This window comes from Lycium barbarum, chromosome 11 (assembly GCF_019175385.1).
Source record: "Lycium barbarum isolate Lr01 chromosome 11, ASM1917538v2, whole genome shotgun sequence".
Taxonomy (NCBI): Eukaryota; Viridiplantae; Streptophyta; class Magnoliopsida; order Solanales; family Solanaceae; genus Lycium; species Lycium barbarum.
In genome coordinates this window covers 110,931,979-110,953,835 of record NC_083347.1, presented here as the reverse complement: position 1 = coordinate 110,953,835, position 21,857 = coordinate 110,931,979, and the positions used below count along the sequence as shown (strand labels likewise).

General features: G+C 37.2%; 1 non-coding gene across 1 annotated transcript; it reads right to left on the bottom strand.

Moving 5' to 3' along the window:
• Positions 1–18,206: 18,206 nt before the first annotated feature.
• Positions 18,207–18,278, bottom strand: TRNAE-UUC (transfer RNA glutamic acid (anticodon UUC)). The gene has a single exon. It is a non-coding gene; the product is annotated as a tRNA-Glu (tRNA).
• Positions 18,279–21,857: the final 3,579 nt, after the last annotated feature.

The window sequence follows — 21,857 nt, the reverse complement described above, 5'->3', positions numbered from 1 at the left end:
ACCGGTGAGGCTACCATTACCCTTCAGGATATAGAGGTCATTTATGGGCTACAGGTTGATGGACGCCCATTGTATATTGAGGAGCCCCCCGTGCTTCCACCTTACCGGGATGAGTTTACTAGGCTTACCGGTTTCGCGGCTCTGGATGGTCATATTTCCGGCTAGAGTCGGCTTTCATTGTCGGCCCTTTACGCTCACTTGCGCCTCACAGACATGCAGCATCCGATTGGAGAGGACACGCCTCAGGCTGATGTTGACTGACGTGCGCGTCTATACCTACTCGTCATATTCGGGGCCATCCTGTTCCCGAACACTTCGGGTTCGCATTGGAGCTTGAGGTATCTTCGGTATATCGACGATCTTGCCGAGCTAGGATGTTATAGTTGGGGCGCTGCTGTGCTGGGCTATATGTATCGAGGATTCTACCGATGTTCTATGGGCACGAGGGTAGAGGTCCCTGCATTTTGCTCGCTCTTTCAGGTGATATATTTAAGTCTGTGTAATTAAACACAAAATATATTTTTTTAAAACGACGACTGATAAAATGTTTTTTAAATGACTATATCAGATATGGGTGTGGACTAGGTTGAGACCTTTTCAGCCCATACCAGCTCACCCTCCCGCTGACTATCTTACTGTGCCGATGCCCTACGCGCGGAAATGGTCGCGAGGCGTACGCCGACGTGCGGAGACTCATCACAGCCTTCTCCCGTTTAGGGATCAGCTAAACCGCATGACGGCGCAGACGGTATGTTCATATTTTAGATCTACACGCTAGACCACATAGCTACTATTTTAGTCTTTTATTGTTAACTAGTTCAATTCTTTTTACAAGCTTTTATATGGACGCCGTATGATCATATTTTGGACCAGCTGCCGGCGTTTTGTAGGGCTGGTCAGCATATGTGGATGTCACAGTGTTCATTGATACATATGGATATCGTTGAGTATCACGCGCCCGACCGCGTATTACGGCAGTTTGGGTATGTACAAAATATACCCGCGGCTACGGTTTGGGAGCATGACCACCTTGCTAGGGACGAGCGTACGGGCATCGATGATGCTTGGCGACTATATATGCAGCAGCAGGTCCAGAGTTGGGATGTGAGGATGACGAGCCTAGCAGTGGTCGGACATGACACTCTGATCCATGTGTACATGGAGTGGTACATGCGGATCACTCGCATCATTATTGGCAACCCCTCTAGGCGTGGTCCAGATGGCCTGGGATATGTAGCTCTCGCAGGAGCGTACGAGGCGCTGGTACTGTCACGCCCCGAACCATGGCCTGGACGTAACACGGCACTCGGTGCCTGACTGCATGTGACCGAGCGAACCACATGACTTGCTGAATCATCATGATGCATAACATAAGCGGAATATAACGTGAATGCATGATGAGCCTTTATAAAACATGGTAAGTCATAATACTTAATAAAATACTTTTTTAAACATAAGTGAGCCAAAATGGCTATACGACTCCAAATGTCTGACATGACATAACTGACTTGTCTAGTCTATGAAACCTCTATCATGAGTCTGACTGGAAAACATACTTACTGGGACAAGGCCCCCAGCATACCTTTAGATGCATAATTAATCATAAAATAAAAGTTGACTAAACCCCGAATGAGATGGGGCTGACCAATAAGCTGATACGAATGTTGTCCTACTGAGCAGATGTGTCGTCCTGTATATCAGTACCTGCATCGTGAAATGCAGGCCCCCGGGCAATAAAAAGGGGACGTCAGCACATTGAATGTACTGGTATGTAAAGAAACCGGAATAAACAACATGGGACATGGAATAACATGATACGAACTGAAACTGAAAACTTGAACATGAACATGAGCATGAGCATGAGTACATATATATATATATATATATATATATATATATATATATATAACATGAGTAAAACATGATAAGTAGGGAGATCATTTCATAAACCGACACATGATATCACCACGTGGATACGTGGAGTTTGGTACCTCGCCGGACTAGCAGAGCCCCTATACCTTGCCAGGGTATAAGGTAATAACGTACCTGATGGAACCATTCAGTGTGAAATTAAGGTATCGACCTAACTGGCGGAGCGATCCTTGTCCTATGGTGGCTACATAGTTTCAGGCTATCTGAGTCTTCTCGGTAATTCGTGCAACTCCCAAAAACATGAATATAATATAATTGGCTAAGAAGCCCTTGATTTTCGTGAATTAACTTGTAATCATGATTCCACGAAATAACTTGTAACATGGTTTCGTGAATTAACTTGTACTTGTCTTGTAATCATGATTTCACGAAATAACTTGTAAACATGGTTTCATGCAATAATTTTGTAAACATGGTTTCATGAAATAATCTTGTAAACATGGTTTCATGCAATAATTTTGTAAACATGGTTTGATGAAATAATCTTGTAAACATGGTTTCATGAAATAACTTGTAAAATAGTTTCATAAGATAACTTGTCATAATCTTGCAAACATGTTCTTGATTCATGAGTAATAAGAATATTTCGAAATCATATATATAATTGACTTGAAAACATGCTTGTAACTTGCTAGATAAAATCATAAAGTTTCATATGAACATAATGAGAACACATGAGGAGGAATTCATGATGCATGGATTAAGCTAGGATTCCTAATATCAATAATGGAAGATTAGGAATACAATAACGAACATAGATACGAAATTCGTGTACATACATACATAATTACGGGCTACCAATATGTTGGATTTAATGCCCTAGGATTTGAACTTCATAGATTTTTACGAAACGGATCATGGGGAAGAACGTAGAGGTTCCCACATGTGGATGGAAGTTCTACATACCTTACTTCCCGCCTTTGAGCGTATCACAATGTCCTTCAATCCCTTCAACTTCAATCTATAGCAATACAAGCCATAGGGATTCTATATTAGCAACAATATCCATGTTTTGTTCATCTAAGCATTTTATCAAACACTTAGTGGGCATGAAGCTCTATAACCCTCATTAATGGTGTTTTCTTCACCCAATCCCCATTCTATTACTTCTAGCTAATTCTACAATATCAATTAGATGTAATTAACATCATTATTCATCAACCATATGAATACAACAATCCCAAGTCAACAATCCAACAACTCTAACATAGTTCATATAATTATCTTCATCAAACCCAATTATTATTCTCCCAAGAATCATCAATTCACAACCATAAATGATTAGGGAGTAGAAACATTACCTTTCAAGAGTAGAAATCACGAAATCAACACCCCCAAGTTCGATCCTTAGCTTAGAATGACGGCAACAACTTGTACTACACTTTATCCTTCACGAGCTTCGGGATTCGGGGCCTTAAACTTGGTTGATTTTCTACTTTCTCTCTCTAATTTCTCCTCTCTCTCACTTCCTCTCTCTAAAATCTGAAATTATGGGAAAAAATGGGGCTGCTAGGGTTATATTTCCCTTTTATACCAAGGGGAAATGGGTTTGACCCAACTTGAAAACGGGTTGGGACCTTGCTGTCTTAAAACGTCCATATCTCCCTATTCCGATGTCTCCTGTGAACCCACAACCTATGGTTGGAAAGATATTTTAATTATCTACAACTTTAATTCTTTGAGTTTTCCCAAATTCCCAAGTTATGATAGGGTTATGGCCTCCCGAAGTCAGGTGACCCGAAACGTACATACGGACCAAGATACGGTCACTGTTACGGTCCCGTAACACGAGGTACGGACCGTAACTTGGTACCGTACCTTGGAAAAATTTTCCAGTGAGGTTCTGGAAATTTTCGGGACGTTACGGTCCACTGTTACGGCCCGTAACACGTGTTACGGTCCGTAACGTCACCGTTACGCTGGCAGAATTTCCAGCGAACAGGCTTCAGTAAAATGGACATAACTCTTTGTACAGATGTCCGTTTGACCTCCGTAAGATACCGTTGGAAAGCTATTTCAAAGGGATACAACTTTCATCAAGGAAGTTTTCTCAAATTCCCAACGTATTTCCATGAAATTTTACTGGAAGTCAGACGTATCAAAAACTTAGCCGATTCTATAGGATTTCAAGTGCCTTACTATTAGCCATATTGAGACGATCATATCTCCTTGCTCCGATCTCTGATTGGCTTGATCCTTATATCGTTAGAAAGGTATTTCTAAATAATACAACCTCATTGGGGTTACTTTCCCAAATTCCAAACCGATCAAGGAGTTATCGCTGCCCGAAATAGGCCTATCAACCATTTTCGCAAAACGTTCAAACCTTCCATGTTTCCACTAGAACTCTAATGATATGAGCTTAAACTCAGTCCCAAAATGCGGGGTGTTACAGGTACGGTCCGTTCAGACGATGCGCTATGAGAGCACTACCCGTATGGAGGCCCCCGAGACGGCGGAGTATGCAGCACGGATGATTGAGCTTGCCGAGGCTGGTATGAGACAGGCACATGACTTTGAGCGTCTTCATGAGCGTGTTACCGCTGCCCCACCTGGGGCAGCAGGTGGTCGTGGTCGCAGAGGAGTTGGTAGCCGTCGTAGAGGTGGTAGGGCTGGCAGAGGTGATGAGGCGACTTCAGAGATCCCACCGAGTTCTTACCAGCCGGCGACTTCAGATATCCCATCGACTTCTCATTCCCGGCCGTTGACTTCACAGACACCTCTGTATATGCCGGACCCTTTTTCAGATTATGTGCCCTTGCCTTCATTTTCACATCCACCAGTTCGTGATCCACAGGGTGAGCGGCTGGTTCGTGATCTACGGGGTGGCCTACATCTGCACTTCGACGACTCCTTGTTCGAGGAGTTCGTGTTTGATACGGCACCATCTACATCTCCTACTCCGGGGGCCGCTCAGGAGCCCTCTCACCAGGCATCTCAGGAGGCCATCGACACACAGGTTTAAATTTTACAAAAAAGTAAAATTATTTGTTTATTTCAGGTTAAATCTAATATAAATTGTTTATATATTATTTCAGGTTCATTCTTCTACTCCTGTGGACCCATCTCCTGCACCGGGCCCCACTCAAGAGACCGTTAAGGAGCCAGCTCAGGAGCCCTCTCACCAGGCATCTCAGGAGGCCATCGACACACAGGTTTGATTTTTACAATAAAATATTTATTTCAGGTTCATTTTAGAATAAATCTAAATTAAATTGTTTATATGTTATTTCAGGTTCATTCCTCTGCGCCTGTGGACCCATATCCTGCACCGGGCCCCACTCAAGAGACCGTTGAGGAGCCAGCTCAGGAGCCCTCTCACCAGGCTTCTCAGGAGGCCGTCGACACACAGGTTTGATTTTTACAATAAAATAAAATAATTTATTAATTATTTATTTATTTCAGGTTCATTTTAGAATAAATCTAAATTAAATTGTTTTTATGTTATTTCAGGTTCATTCCTCTGCGCCTGTGGACCCATCTCCTGATGAGATTGACGAGGAGCCATGTTATGAATCGTCCCCACCGCACACCGTCATTTCCCATAGAAAGCATGTTATGAACCGGGGTCTGAGTCGAAAGAAGGGAAGGAAGGGAAGCAATGATGATCATGCCATAGAACATGTACAGATTAAGAGGAGGAAGGGGGATGGAGATGATGGTGGTGGTGGTGGGGTTAGCCTTAGGCCTAGCCGAACTCTAAAGGCTCCCACTTGTGGGACCTAAGATTGTGAATGTTGTAAATAAAGTGTATATTTTATGTTATTATTTTTTTAATGATAATTAGTTATCTTAATAATAACTCGTGCAACGTATGGAAAAAATCGTGATTTTAATAGGTTAAAAAAAAAAACAAATCTGTGCGTGATAGTAAAAAGTGTAAAGTTGGATGAAAAAGTGAACCTTTCACGTACAAAAACTATGCGTGAAAGTGAAAATGAAAAACAGAACCTTTCACGCACAAAAACTGTGCGTGAAAGTGTAAAACTAGTCACTAACCTTTCACGCACAGTTTTTGTGCGTGAAAAGTTGCCGCTTCAACACGACTTGTATTGCGCACCATTTTAATGCGCAATGTCAATTTCAGGAATCTATGACACATAAAGGCTTGATTTGACAATACGTTGCTGCATTATTTGACCGCTTTAATACGACTTGTATTTTGCTCCATTTTAATGCGCAACGTCAATTTCAGGAATCTATGACACATAAAGCCTTGATTTGACAATACGTTGTTGCATTATTTGACCGCTTTAATACGACTTGTATTGCGCACCATTTTAATGCGCAATGTCAATTTCAGGAATCTATGACACATAAAGCCTTGATTTGACAATCCTATGCTGCATTATTTGACCGTTTTAACACGACTTGTATTGCGCACCATTTTAATGCGCAATGTCAATTTCAAGAATCAATGACACATAAAGCCTTGATTTGACAATACGTTGTTGCATTATTTGACCGTTTTAACACGACTTGTATTGCGCACCATTTTAATGCGCAATCTAAGTGTTGATTTGACAACACACCACACATTACAATTTTGAGTGGTCTATTTAACTTGAAGGCTTGACGAGTGAAAAACTCATCAACTTCTAAGTCTTACAAGTCATTCAAAAAAAAAATCAGACTTCATAGAAAAAATGTCTCAAAATGCTTCAACTGTTAAGGTTTCACTATTTTGGGATGGAGATATCGTCGAGGACAATTACTCCATTCGTTATAGTATCAAACCAAAAAGCCATGTTAAATTTCCAACAACTTTAAATTATGAAACACTAGTCAGTTACATGCACAAAAGAATGAAAACTACACCCACTGAGTTTGGAATCTCAATAACTGGCAGATATCCACAAACAATATCAAACGGTGCAGTGCGTTATGGCATGCACAATATCAACGATGATGAATCTTTGAGTGATTATTTGGGATCGCCGGAAGAATATCGTGATTTAGTATTCATTAATGTTCTTGAGATGTATGTTGAAATGATACCTCGAGAAGAAGTCCCTCAAGTCCAGCCTATTCATGGTAACACTTATGGGGACTTTAGTTCTTATGGTGGTATTTTGAGTGGTCAAGTGCCGCTGGAAAATCTAAGCCAGAAATTTAATCAAGCTTACAATGAAAATTGGTAAATATGGATTTTTCATATTATAGCACGTGTTTGTTGTATGAATTGGTCAATAACCAGTTTTCAAATCTTTATAGGAACTATTCTCAAAACTCGCCAGTGGTACCAAATATGGATGTTGGTCAATCCTCTCAGTTCGGTGGAGTTCATCATTCTCCACACCATGACAGTGCTTATGAACGACAGTAAGTTCATCACCTTGATATTAAATTATCTGTATATATATATATGTATATATATATATATATATATATATATATATATATATATATATATATATATATATGATGTTGGTATTTAAAATATGTTACTTTTCGTGTAGGAGGATGAATGCACTTGATAATGAAGATTTTCCTAATTATTATGAGTCGTCATCAAGTGATGACGATGAAATAGTTAATAATGCAGAGGTAACCGATGATGAAGATGATGATGATGTTCAAGTTGGTATGACCAACAATATTCCTCAAAGCCAAAACCAACAAGAACCAATGCACCACCACGTACCACCACCGATGGCTGAAAACCCAACTTCTGAAAGCCCAATTCAGTGGCATTCTAACAATATCTCTTATCTTGACAGCCTGCAGGGTCGTGACGATGCATTTGTCTTCACAAGAGAAGATGATGATAGTTGCCAAAAAACTTGGATTGAACCAAAGGATCTTACCAAAGATCGATGCTACCTTGCAAAGGGAATGTTGTTCGCATCCAAAAAGGTGTTGCAATGGGCTGTCAAAATTTATTGTTTTAAGGACATAAGGGAGTTTAAGGTTGATCAGTCAAACACAAAGATATGGAGACTAGTTTGTAAACGACGGTATCAAGGCTGTGAGTGGTTGCTTCGAGGAATTGTTAAGCCTGATGGTATGTGGGCTATCACAAAATTCCACGAAAGACACACTTGTGATATGGAAGAAAATCGAGCAGATCATTATAATTTAGATACAAACATGATTGCTCAAGTATTACATAAAGACGTTGCTGAAACGCCAAGGTTACTTATCCTACCTAGTACATTATATGTCTTATATCGATTAAAAGATCAATTACTAAATGTTGTTTGTTTAAACTTGTGCAGGATCCCCATCAAAGATTGTATTCGAAACGTTCAAACCGTATATCGTAAAACTATAAGCAACAGAAAAGGATTTCTCGGGCGTAGACGCGCTTTTGAGATGGTCTTTGGAAATTGGCATACTTCTTTTCAATCGCTGCCAAGGTATATGGCAGCTCTACAACATTTTAATAATGGTACTGTTGTAGAGTGGCGGCTTATAGAGGGTAAAATCTTCAACTTCGTATTTTGGACATTTAAACCATGCATTGATGGTTTTGCTCACTGCCGACCAGTGATATCCATAGATGGTACGCATGTATATGGTGCCTACGACATCAAGCTCCTAATTGCAATAGGAATGGATGCCAATGGGTCAATATTTCCTCTTGCTTTCACAATTGCCGCTAACGAGAGCAACGACACATGGGGGATCTTTTTGACCCATTTGAAAACTCATGTTATTAAGGATCGTACCGACATATGCGTGTTGTCTGATCGTCATAAAGGCATATTGCACAATATGGCTAATTTACCGGGGTGGAAGCCTCCCTTTGTTTACCATCGCTATTGTTTAAGGCACTTGAAGGCAAATTTGCAATCAACGTTTCACAATGGCACTCTAAACAAATTGATGTGGGGGGCTGCGATGGAGCATCAACAACGAAAATGGGCTGCAAAAATGGATCTGATCAGGGCAGTGAGTGAACCCGCATATGTTTGGTTGATGAAGCTTGAAGTTGAAAAATGGACGTTTCATGCTGATGGAGGCAAAAGATGGGGCATGCTCACAACAAACAGCTCAGAATCTTTCAATGGCTTGCTGAAATCTGCTCGAGGACTACCTGTCACCGCAATGGTGAGAATGACTTTCAAGCAGGTTGTGGAGCGATTTGTTGTTAGGACAAGGCAGGCTAGAGCGATATTAGCCGACGGCGGGACATGGATGCCAAAGCCCTTCAAAATTATGGAGCATTATAGAAAAAAATGTGAGCATCACCAAATGACCAAGTATGACCCAATTCAACATATGTATGAAGTTAGGACGGGTTATCACAACGGTAAGGGTGGAAACCTGCATACCGTTTATGAGGCAACAAGAACATGCACTTGCGGTAAGTGGCAAACGTATCACATGTCGTGTTCTCATGCTGTCAAGTGCTTCGAGAGAATGAGAAAAACGGTAACAAGTTATGTGGCGGGGGAATACAAGGTCCACAGTTACCTTAGAGCATATTCCGGCCAATTCCACCCACTTGGTAATGAAGCTTATTGGCCAAACGAGCCGTTTTCGATAGTTGCTAACAAGGATTACATCAGAAAATTGGGCATTAACTCACGGAGTCGTAGACCCAATCAAATGGATGTTAGTGAAAGAACTTATTCTCGCAAGTGCTCTACCTGTAAGCAATATGGCCATGACAAGCGTTCGTGTGGGCAACAAGGCCGTGGTAGTACAAACACGTCTCGAAGTAATAGAGTCTCTAGAACTTGAAGATTGTATTATTATTGTAATTTATTATTGTATTACTTTGAATTAGTATTGTAATTAGATGGAATGAATTATTTTTTAATTAGTATAAACTTCTCGTATTGGATGAATTATTATTAAATCAAATATTTATATTTGTACATTCAAATATAATAAAACACTTAAATCAAAACCCTATAAATATGACAAGTTTCAAAACTTACTTCGGGGCACTTTAGAACCCCTAAAACAGCGATCCAAACGTTTAGGTGGACTTGATGTAATGAGTCGACATTATTGTACGCAAAAAAAGATATTAAGTTTTATATAAAATATTGATATTTTGGGGTTTTGAAACATGACTAATCTTTGCCCAAAGTATGGAAAAAAATGTGATTTGAAAGGTAACACAAAAAAAAAAAAAAAAACTCTGCTGCTTCACGCACGAATTTCGTGCGTGAAAGGCCCAAAGTGCATTTTTGCAGTTTGGTCCTTTCACGCACAAAATTCGTGCGTGAAACCTATTAATGTGCTTTTTTTTTGTACTAGTTTGGTTCAACTTTTCTTTTTTTGTACTACTTAAGTCGCGGATTCGTAAAAACAGAGTACATTACGCGTGGTATAGGAAAAAGGGGAATGGGGATTGTGGATTGGATCTGTTGGTACAAAAATAAAAGAGACAAAAGAGATCAGTGAAAACTGGAAAAAGCGCACGCGCAGAGAGGTGAAAAATGATGCACAAATTGGGTCCATTTGGGTAAAATAAAAAATAGAGGCTATTGGGGTAAATGTTTTTTCCAAATAGACATGAAGTGTTATTTTCCCAATTTATATTGGGAATTAGACCTTTTTGTTGAAAAAAATTAAGAAACCTTTTAGGAATAGGAGTTATAAACCATTAAGGGAATGCATATAATAAAATTCTGAATTGTCATTTTTTAAATGTTTTATTTGTGATTTCATCAAAAAATAAATTTAACATTGTATGTGAATTTTTATCTCCTCTAACTCGACTAAATTTATAAAAACAGACATTTTTTAATTCACTTATGTCTTCCATATTCACTCGAAGCACGAATAAATTTACAAGTGCTATTATAAAAAGGCTAATCGAAGACAATATTTTTTACAAAATCTAAAACATCACATTTCGAGTACTGAATGAATTAAGAAAAAGATCTAATGAAATTTCTCAAGTACTCATAAAATACAAGAACGTGACACCTAAGATTTGAATCCTTCACATCTAAACTAATTTCTGAACCTATTTGCTATACTATAAAAATTCATTTTATTCTATTTGAACAATAGTATAATTTTTTGACGAGGAAAGGTCAATTGAACCTCCTTTTGCTCCCTAGCGGCGCCCCAGATGACGCACAAGTGATGTAACCAATAACCAAATTCTGACTTAAATGTTTTTGTTTTCAATAAATTATTAAATTTGGATTATTCGAAGACAATCACTATTTGTTGAAGTTGAAGATTAATTTACAATCTTACCAAGCATGAATCAAGGGGTATTAACTTTGTATTAGAGCAGGATAAATTACTAAACAAGAACCTTATCATCAACCAAAAAAAAGCCTAAACGAGCTTTGAAATTTAATTTCAAACTGAATATTCAATGATTCGAAAAAAAAAAATAACGAAAAATGAGTTATATGATCATAAAGAAAGGTCAGATTTCTATCTCTAATTTTTTTCACTTAAGCGGTTTTGTCTTGTAGAGATTCTTTATTTTGGTAGAAGCTATATAGTGAAAACACTTTTTTTTTTTTACTTTTTTACTTTTAAATCATATAAAGAAAAATAAATATATTGCACGGAAACATGTAATTTGTTTATGCATGCGCAATGAAATTAAAATATTCTTTTCTTTTCTACATTTAAGATACTTATACACATATGTTATGTCCCGTGAATTTTTGATAAGATTTACATTTACTTCCATTTTCTAAGTTGTGAAAATATGTATTTGACTTGTTGGAAAGGTGTGTGACGTTTAACTTTTATGTTTGTAAGATAATAATAAAGATTTTTGAGGGTGGGAAAAAATAGTTTGGAGTGTTGTGAAACGTCATTGAGAAAGATGAATAAATTAAAGTGAAAACAACCTAATATTTTTTTTAAAACAAAAATATGTAGTACTATAAATATAAGAAGAATTTGGCTTTGTTGTGAAGAAAACGTTATCCCTTGAAATCTAGTTTTTGTAATAATTAAGCAGCATCAATAATTTTACATGCTTGCAACAGAAGAGAGAATAATGAATGAAATACACACACTTCAAAACCTAAAATATGGCTTCTCCAACTAGAAAAGTATATATCAGATACGTAAAATTATGCTCTTAATATTACAGAAGAAGAAAAGTTGAGTTTTACGTAGATTTGGGCAAACAGCATCCCTTTAACCCCCCTCTAGAAAAATAGAAAAAAAGAAAGAGAAACTCATACGCGAATGGTGTGGAAATTTCAATCAGTATCACTAGACTATAAGTCTCGATGATTATCGAGCGCCTTCATTAAATCATCGTTCCAAGCATATGGCAATGGCGCGACACGAACACGTGTACGACACATAGGACATGTCTTATTTTCTTCTAACCAAGGCTGAACACAATCATAATGGAACCTATGACAACAAACAGGAAAAATCAAAAACATCTCCCTATGTTTAATTTCTTCGATACAAATCGAGCAATCGTTGTTTTTTCCTTTAATTGATGGAGTCATTATTGTTTCCTCTGAAATATCTATCACTATTTCGATAGTTGCTCTTTCTGTTGTCACTATTGCCGGTACAAATTCCTCTATATAGTTTGGACGTGCAGGTCGTGTTACTCTGTAACACAACAAGTTTTTTATCAATTTGTAAAAAAATAGCAAAAGAAACAAAAGGCATATTGTAACCATTACGTAATCTGTCTTCGAGGGAAACGTCATTTTTTTTTTTTTTTTTGTGTGTGTTGTGTATGACTTGAAGGTTGTAGATCAATGAGTTTATAGAAGGCAATCGAGAGTTTAGATATTTATAATATAAGTTGTTGATATAGTCCTTATAGGAATCGGAGTAATTAACCTATTTTTGCAAATGCATATTCTTAATCCTAATGCATGTGGGGATTAAATATAGAAACCTTTTTCGGAGTAGGATATAAACCCATTAAGGATGCATGTCCTGTTAAATCCCAAATTATTTGGGATTGTCACTGAGAATAAACTACTATATAGTGTCTTCGTTTAAATTTAAATTAGTGATTACCTCAAATTTTATTAGGCCTTGCAGAAATAGTTTTTTTATCGTGACTGTTTATTTTAGGATAAAGTCATAAATTTCCTTTCTTTTAATGAAATATTGAACACTGAAGTCAGAGGGGAATGTGCAGTTTATGGTAGCATTCGACATAATTCAATAGTTTTGGCCCAACCCGTACATATAAAAAATTCACTATATACATATATACCCATCCATTCCATTTAGATGTCATGTTTACTAAAAAAAAGTTATTGTAGAGTATTTTTGTTATGAATCAATTACCTTATACTAAAGCTACCAAATAAAAATTTATTTTGTTGGTTATCTCCAGTAACTAGGGAATGGATCTAATAAAAGTTTTAGCAACTCTTTAAAACTAATGACCTTAGTGACAAGAAATGTTTGAACCTTCTGTGAAGTGCAACTTACTGAATCATGCATCGGTTACCCTACACACACACACACTAGATTGTTTGCGTTTATTTTAGTGTAGTTCATTCAAGTTGTCCCGTGATACCTAGCAGTTAAAAAGCCAAAAAATTCAATAAGAGTGTTCAAGAATTAACATATATATATATATATATATATATATATATATATATATATATATATATATATATATATATATATATACCGTGTATAAAAGTACAAATATTTAACGGTAACCTCTATATACAACATAATTTTTCCGGCGAAAGATGAATCAATTCACCACCTTGAGCCTATGTGGCTCTGCTGCTTACCCAAGGTGCAAGCTAGATGGTTTCCCTGTTAATTGCTTTGCAAACAGCTGTAAACACCCAATTTTTGACCGAACATACACCATTTTTAGCGTTTAAATATTTCTTTTAGGTTTAGTTAAATATTTTAATTTTTATGTCATTTTTAGTAAGTTTTATTTTATATTATTTTAACAAAAACTACAAAAAATAGAGTCACATTTTAGGATGTCTTGTTTTCATTTTTTTTTCAAAAGAATTTTTTCTTTTCTAAAAATATGTTTTCGTTTAGGTTTTTGATAAAAAAAGCTAGTGATTTTAGTATTCTTATTAATTACATTTTATTTTGGACTAACTATTTAGCTTTTCTATATTTTTATTGATCTAAACATAGCTAGTAATTTTTTCTTTTCATCATATTCTCTTTTTATCTATTAAGGGAAAAAATAACTAAAAATATGAAAGAAGATACTAACCTAAAATACGTACTAACCAGCTAACTAAAGTCACCACTTTTTTTCTAACTACCCTTAAAACTCCATGAAACTCACGTCCCCTCTCCCTATCCTAATCCTAAAATCAATCCCCTTCTCCCTTGAAACACTAAGCAACCATTATCCATTAAATTCCCCACTCCCTCACGTCTCCATATTTCATGCAACACACCCACATATATTATATATAACATAACACGAAAACACAAAAAAAAAAAAAAAAAAAAGGAGACCAGTGAACAGAGACACAAAAAAAAAAAAAAAAAAGAATACAGATGAGAAGAGACAAGAAGGAAAAATATCTATTGTCACCTTCATCTTCTCCTAAACCAGTCACCGAAGCTCCTTAAACACCACCATAACATCTCGTTTTCTGTCCAAAATTCGGGTTCCGTTCATGGCTCGTGATTCAAACTCCTGTTGTTGTCTGCTTTATTTGGATAGATGAGTTCGACGGAGTTCATTGTAATAAAGTTCTTTAAAGAGATCTACATCGAGAGGTCCATATTCTACTCTTTTTTCTTTATCTGTAATTGTTATACAAATGTGATGTTGGCCAGTTCTGTTTGGACTTTTGATATATACATATGCATGTTGCAACTATTATTTAATGGTTTATGCTAGTTCATCAGTTATTAACAAGTTATGTTGCTAGAATCATGTTAGCAATGTTTAATTAAAATAAATTAGGTTTCAGTTTAGTGTGTTAAAAAAAATCATAAGAATTTGTTTTGCATGTCTTAACCGCCCATGTGTTTGAGCTCAACTAGATAACCAAGTCTTCACTAGATCATACGTGACAACAAAAATTATGTCAAGTGATTTAGAGGATATTAAAAAAAGGGACCAAAGGAAAACTAAATCTGTGGTTTAATAAATTGGATGACAAGATTGGACTAATTTCTTAGTCATTTGAAGTTAATTTATTAGTGCAAATTTATGGAGAGAATGGCTGCGCACATGCACAAAGCTGTGAGCATCTATGACTATCAAGAAAATGATCCGTGTGTTTTAGTCTTTGTTAATAAAATTAACGAAGGAAGAGTGCAATGTATTTGATGTTAAAGTAGTGTTATGAATTACCAAGCATTTGAGTTTAATTTTCGTTGTTTTGTGTGGTTCATGTGATATGAAATTTGAATTGTTTGTTTAGCTATTTATTTCAGTTTCAAATCATATACCTCCGGCCAAGACCAATGTTTAAAGCCCAAATAATTAATCATTGTGAGGAATCGAGATACACAAATTCAGGTCAAGTCCCAATGCCAAGTAAAAGAAAAAGGGGAAAAAGCATTAGTAAGGGAGTGAGACAGGTTCAAATTGGCTTCAAAATCCGTTGTAAAAGAGTGGAAAAGAGACTAAATAATTATCATGGTTTAAGCTAGGCGAATAGGCTCAAAATTCTAGGTGCGATACGCAAGTTAAGGTCGCGTTTACGCGTCTTGACCGGTGTACGTCGAGGCTGAGGTCATAACTGCGCGTCTTAGTTAAGACTAATAAAAGTTCAACAATTTTTTAAGCGAATCATACGCATAGCTAAATAAATACATTTTATCCATAAATAATTCAAGCTGAACACAAGTTGATAAAGCGACCGTGCTAGAACCACGGGACTCGAGGGGTGCCTCACACCTTCCCCTCGGTCAACAGAATTCCTTACCCGGACTTTTGTTTTCGCAGACCAATAAAAATAGAGTCATTTCCTTTTGATTAGGGATTCATAAGGTGACTTGGAACACCAAAACTCAATTCCAAGTTGCGACTTTGAATAAATAAAATAATCCCTTTTCAAAACGTCACTTTAACTGGAAAAATCCTTTTAAATAAATTTATAACTAATCAAATAATATATTTATTTTTATTTATTTTTCGTGGAAAAAAAGGGGTGTGACATCAACGTATACTAATGTGCTAGCATGCAAGATTTTTCAAAAAAAATTGATACATAGAAGTCAAATAAATAAAGGTTAAATACAAATCTGATTGAACTAGATCAGGAGCTAATACATGGACTTGGCCTTGCATCAAAAATCTTCTAGTAAGCGGAAAAACTCTGCCTGCCAAAGGCAGAGGTATGGCAGAAATAGGCTCCTGAATAACCTGATAAGTAAAACAAAATTGTTATGATTAACAAGTTAGTCCTAGATTAAGATACCTTTCTCTATTATGGGAAGATCGATTAATCGGTAAACTAAATTAATTAACACGAAAAAGGGAGAATTAGGTTATTTTTCCATTAAGCCTTTTCACCTTTAGTTATGCATTACTTGAAGGTGACGGGATTTGGCTTTGACCCCTACCTTGTGTATTGAATGAAGAAATTACATAAACGAAGGGGAATCTGAACCTTACCTGCAAAACGCACAAAGGTACACAAGGTCCCTATACCAAACAGACTCCTAAAATGCCAATATTGTCCCTAAGAGATACTACAAGCATTTTTTTGCGCGGATTGCCCTTCTTTTGGGGTGGTCTTTAAATTTTGCCCATCATATTTGTGGTCTTTAAATTATGCCTCATATTGCTGGTCTTTATTTTTTGCCCTTCGCATTGCAACTCTGAGCGTTCACGCAGAAATCATGAGGTTCTGAGTTCGAACCCCCGCTCAAACATAAATTAAAAAAAAATTGCAAGACAAGGTTTGGGTCGCGTGCATGCCGGACCCGGCATGCACTTGTTAAGGAATTACTAAATTTATGCCGGACCCAGCATACTCATGCCTTATGGGCAGACTTGGCATAAGTATGCCGGGTCCGGCATAACTTTGGTAATTCCTTAATAAATTTATACCGGTGGGGGCATACTTTTAATGGGCAAACTTTTATGCCGGACCCGGCATAAACTTGTGAAGGAATTACCAAAGTTATGCCAGACCCGACATACTTATGCCAAGTCTGCCCATAAGGTATAAGTATGCCGGGTCCGGTATAACTTTGGTAATTCCTTCACAAGTGTATGCCGGTGGGGGCATAGCGAAATTTAAACTCTGCCTTGCGATTTTTTTAAAAAATTTTTGACTGTGTGGGGGTTCGAACCTGGAACCCATAGGTTTTAGCCGAAGGACAAAATTTAAAGATTTCAAATATGAGGGGCAAAATTTAAAGACCACCCCAAAAGAAGGGTAATTCTGCGAATTGCCCTACTACAGGGGCACTAAATGAGACAAGGGGCCCTATATGCTATGTTTGTGGGATTGATGTAAGGACTAGTTCTGTTTCCTACATGGAAAAGTGGTCCGATTACTCCTGGGTTTAGGGTCTTTCGCAGCCCATATGCCTATATATATACATATATGGCTTTCCTTCATAATTATGTATCCTGAAAATACATCTTTTATTGAATAATAAGAGTGGCGATGATGGTGATTTCTTCCTCTTGAGGATTTCTTCGTTAAAATTGTTTGTTCTTCTTTTTCGTTATATTATTGCTCGAATTCTTGTTGTCTGATACACTTTCCAGTTGGCTATACAAATAAAAGGAAACACTGAGCTTTGCTAACACAGACGTTTCCTTTGTCACAGCGGATCCTGAAACTTGGCATCTGCCATTTGTCAAGGTGATAAGGGCCTTGAGAGTCTTGGGGCAAATCGTGGTACTGGTTGATGAATTTAGACTCGTTTAGTGTAGTTGCCAGCTTTGCCAAACCATCTGTGACCTGATTTGTTTCTCTATAACAGTGAGACACTTCAGCATTTTCATCCTTCACCATCTTCTTGATGTCATCTACAATAGGCTTCAGGAAGAAATTGTTAGACTGACCTTGCTTGATGAGATTAGTGATCAACATAGAGTCCAATCAAAGAAACATTATGTTACTTCATGTTGAATGCACCAATTTAAACCAAATTTAGCAGCCAAACAAATGAGGGAATAAAAAGACCACCAAGGTGGAAAAATAAATAAACGGATCCAGGATTCAAAGTTTATGTGTTCCTATAATAACCGCGTTCACAATCAAATATTTGTAAATGGAGAGAGAAGCTTACAACCAATTGATAGCAAGCTGAACAGTGGGTTAAAACGATTGCTTTGTTCTGAAACTTGTCTACGAAATTACAAAGAAAAACTTAAATTATTTGTAATGTTCACAAGGCAAATTATTTGTGAAATCGAAAAGGCTGAAAAACATACAAAATTCCGTTACCGGGAATCGAACCCAGGTCTCCGGGGTGAAAGCCAGATATCCTAACCGCTGGACGATAACGGATTGCTGATCGCATTAGGGCATTCTTTTTCTCCTTCCCAACTAGCGTTATCAGAAAAACAAAAGAATTAAATACTGGGAACCTAGTTTGAGGAGAGCTTTTGACGTAGATATTATGGTAACAATAATTCGAATAGAAAGGAAATAAGGAATTATTTTCATAATAAAAAAATTCATTAATTAACTTTGTGGTAAATATTGTTGGTTAATGTAACACCTCGTAACTTCGGACGAAAGTTTGACTCATAAGATGATAATATAATGGAACCAATATGAGGATTATAGGAAGTGTTTTGAAAACCAATTAAGTCATAAGAAATGTCTTTGGGCAAAGCAAAGTTGAAAATCACTCTACGGAGCATGTTTGCAAGAGAGTTTATAGAAGGTCATACTTCCAACGATTATAACCCCATTATTAATTTGGAATTTGGGAAAACATCCTTGATTAAAGTTGTAGCCCTTTGAAATAGCTTTCCAACGGTATATTATGGAGGTCAAACGGACATCTTTGCAAAGAGTTATGCCCATTTTACTGAAGCCTGTCTTCGCTGGAAAATGGGTGACTTCGACGGGAAGATCGACGGTTCGTCCTTTGAACCGTCGATTGTGCATTGTTCACTGGAAATTTGACCAATTCGACGGAGCAGATCGACGCTCCGTCGATCTGATCGACGGTTCGTCCTTTGAACCGTCGATTGTGCATTGCTCACTGGAAATTTGACCAATTCGACGGAGCAGATCGACGCTCCGTCGATCTGATCGACGGTTCGTCGTTTGAACCGTCGTTTGGTCCGTTAAGTACGTTTTCGGGTCAAAAGTCGGGTTTACGCGTTTTAAGCTATATTTAGGACTTGGGGTTATTTCCCCAGCCTCCCCATTCACGAAAATACTCTCTAAACTCATAGAGAACAAGTCCCAAATCTCAAGATCTTCCAAGGTAAGTTTCTATCATGATTCTAGATTGAATCCAAGTCCCTAATCCCGTTCTAACTTGAGTAAACCCTTCTAATCTATAGAGTTATGATTGGAACATTATAGTTGGAGGTGAAAACCCTAGAACCCGAACTCAAGAGGATTGGACTTCGAAAAGGTAATGTTTCTACTCTCTGAACATTTATAGTTGTGAATTGATGAGTTCTTGGGAGAATAGTAAATGGGTTTGATAAAGAGGATTATATGAACAATGCTAGAGTTTTGGATTGTTGACTTGGGATTGTTGTATTCATATGGGTGATGAAGGATGATGTTAGTTACATCTAATTAAGATTGTAGAATCACCTAGAAGTAATAGAATGGGAATTGGGTGAAGAAATCACCATTAATGAAGGTTGTGGAGCTTCATGCCCACCAAGTGTTTGATAAAATGCTTAGATGAACAAAATATGGATATGATTGCTAATATAGAATCCCTATGACTTGTATTGCTATAGATTGAAGTTGAAAGGGTTGAAGTACATTGTGATACGCTCAAAGGCGGAGGTTAAGGTAAGTAGAACTTCCATCCACATGTGGGAATCTCTACATTCTTCCCCATGATCCGTTTCGTAAAATCCATGAAGTTCAAATCCTAGGGCATTAAACCTAAATATTGGTAGCCCGTAATTATGTATTTATGTACATGGAGTTTGTATCCTTATTCGTTATTGTATTCCTAATCTTCCATTACGGTTATTAGGAATCCTAGCTAAATCCGTGAATCATGAATTCTTCCTCATGCGTTCTCATTATGTTTATATGAAACTTTATGATTTCATCTAGCAAGTTACAAGCATGTTTTCAAGACAAGTATATATATATATATATATATATATATATGATTTCGAACTATTGTTATTACTCATGAACGAAAAACATGTTTTTGCAAGATTATGACAAGTTATTTTATGAAACCATGTACAAGCAAGTTATGATTCATGATATACCATGGGCAGCAAGTGCCACTATTTTCATGTTCATGTTTTGGGAGTTGCATTAATTACCGAGGAGGGCTTCAGATAGCCTGAAACTACGTAGCCACCGTAGGATGAGGATCGCTCCACCCATGTCCCGGACGATCTCTCATAATGACTGGATCCTTTCATATTTTATTAAATCTCATGTTCCCTGGCAAGGACTGAGTGTTCTGCTGGCGGGACGCAACCACCAGACCATGGATCGGTTATAAGTTATTGCTCTCCCTACTTATGATATTTTTACCGTGTTTTTATATGTATATGTATGCACTCATGTTCATGTCCAGGTTTGCAGTTTCAGTTCTCATCATGTTATTCCATGTCCCATGTTATTTCTTTCAGTTGCTATACATACCAGTACATTCAATGTGCTGACGTCCCCTTTTTATTGCCCGGGGGCCTGCATTTCACGATGCAGGTACGAACTTACAGGACGACGCCTCTGCTCATTAGGATCTGCACGTATCAGCTTATTGGTGAGCCCCATCTCATTCGGGGTTTAGTTAATTTTTGTTTATGATTAGTTATGCATCTGAGGTATGCTGGGGGCCTTGTCCCAGTAAGTATGTTTTCCAGACAGACTCATGATAGAGGTTTCATAGACTAGACAAGTCAGCTATGTCATGTCAAACATTTGGAGTCGTATAACCATTTTGGTTCACTCATGTTTAATCAAGTATTTTATTTAGTATTGTGACTTACCATGTTTTATAAAGGCTCATCATGCATTCACGTTATATTCCGCTTATGTTATGTATTATGCTGATTCAGCAAGCCATGTGGTTCGCTCGGTCACATGCAGTCAGGCACCGAGTGCCGTGTTACGTCTAGGCCATGGTTCGGGGCGTGACAGTTAAGTTTGTTTACGTCAACAGGTTAACAGAAACAGGTTAATCAAATTTATGTGGAATAGTTTGTGAGCTTTATTCAATTAAAGATGTGCTTTAAGGATCTCAATTTCTTACTATTTTATCAAACACATTATAGACATTTTTTCATATTAGCAGTTTCCACTATAAGAATCACAATTTGAAGCAATAAAAATAGTGTAAGAAGAACCTGTTTTGATCAATTTGGAGCTACCACTTATTCTCCAGAGAAAATTTTCTCATCAACTAATTTTCTTTGCCGTTGCGATCTTTTGTTGTAGTTATACCTAGTATATGATTTGATCTTCAGTGTTTGTTGATTGTTGCATTGTTTCCCTCTCAAATGAATTCTATCCATGGTAGCACAATCTTTTTTCCAATTCCGAATTGAAGATACGACACTATTTTCGGAAGCTGTAATCATCCAAAGAGCCACTTCTGTTTTAACCATGATTTAGGGGTTATTTTAATTAAATTATCTAGACTCTTAGATCTCTAAAGTAACAGGCGTATTAATATTAGAAGGGCACTGGACAAACTTGACAGATTTGGTACCGGAGAGGAGTTGCATCCATTATTTACCTAGCAAAATCATGTGCTATAAATATAGATGAAAAACTGTTTCTTGTTGGGATAGAAAGCTCAACCCGATAAAAACTTACCTAGCAAAAATTACATGTGCTATAAATATAGGTTCTTCCATCAAAGAAAGAGACTATTCTTGTAGCAAAAACATAAACTCTCCACCACCGCCTAATATA